We start from the raw sequence: 1,359 nt of genomic DNA on the forward strand, positions 1-1,359 counted from the left end.
CTTCCTTAAGGGAAACCCCAAACCCCTCTGGAATAGAGTTGTTCATTCCTTAAGGGAGACCCCAAAWAYCTGCAGGATACAGGGGCTCATTCTTTAGGGGAGACCTCAAATCCCTGTGGGATAAAGGGGCTCCTTCCTTAGGGAAAACTTCAAATTCTTGCAGGGGCTTATTCCTTAAGGAAAACCCCAAAGCCCTGAAGGATAGATGGGTTCCTTCTTCAGAGGAGACCCCAAATCCCTGTGGGATAGAGGGGCTCCTTCCTTAGGGGAGATCCCAAATCCCTGCAGGATAAAGGGGTTTCTTCTTTAGGGGAGACCCCAAATCCCTGCRGCATRGAGGGGATTCAAACATCRAATCCCTGCAGGGGCTMATTCCTTACACTGCGCAGATCCTGGGCAGTTTTGGGCTCTGGGCATGGGGGGCAGGTGGGATTTACCTGGGCTGGAGGCCACAGTGATTCCCGGGAGCTTTAACCCTTTATGGATTCACGGAGGCTGTGCCCTGGCAGAGAGCCCAGCACCCCTGGGGTGCCCAGGCTGCAAATCCCACCCTCTGATCCCCTATTCCYGAGGGGCTGGGACAGTTTAACTCCATGTGGTTCTCTGCTCCAAGGGCTGATTTTATCCTGGATCCCTTTGGGACTCTGCCCTGTCCCTCCCCATTCACTCCTAACCACATTTCACTCATGTCACTGAAAGAAGTGATGCTCTGTACCAGAAATCCTTTTTTGGGGGGAAATATCCTGCTCTCCACCTGCTTGCCAGGCTCTCCTCCTTGTTCCCTGAGCCTTGGCATGGGGCAAAGCCCCTCAGTGGAGCTCAGAGCATTGTGGAGCCCTCAGAACCCACCCCACACCTTCACCACACCCTGGATCCTCCCCGCACACCGACAGCCATGAATTTCCCGGGGTGCAGCCCCCTCTGCCAGGCTGTTATCGCTCCCTGCTCTCCCTGCTGACTCCATCCATCTGCCTGGTGCTGCTGCTCCGTGCCAGGAGGGCTCCGGGAGCGCCAGGGTCACGGCTGCCCCATTACGGGGCGAGATTTATCCTTGGCAGGTGTGCTGCGGGATGCTATATTATCCAGGATTATGAACTGTAACAGGATAATCTCCCTAATGTAATTCAAGCTCTCGACATGGCTTATGGCTCCTTAATGTACCTCAGACTGAAGAATTACAAGAACATTTTCCCCCCTCCCTGCCTTGTCAGCTCCTAAATGATTTAGGCAATCGCCTGAAGCCAGATCTCGGCCTCCAGTCATAACTCAGAGCAGTTCAGTAAATATGATGGGGAAGGAGTTTGCCGGGCTTTGCTCTTTCTGCCTTCCACTCTGCTCAGCCCTCGGTGAGCCAGGGAG

The sequence above is a fragment of the Malurus melanocephalus genome, unplaced genomic scaffold, assembly GCF_030028575.1.
Source record: "Malurus melanocephalus ecotype Western Australia unplaced genomic scaffold, MMel_1.1 scaffold_928, whole genome shotgun sequence".
NCBI classification, from domain to species: domain Eukaryota; kingdom Metazoa; phylum Chordata; class Aves; order Passeriformes; family Maluridae; genus Malurus; species Malurus melanocephalus.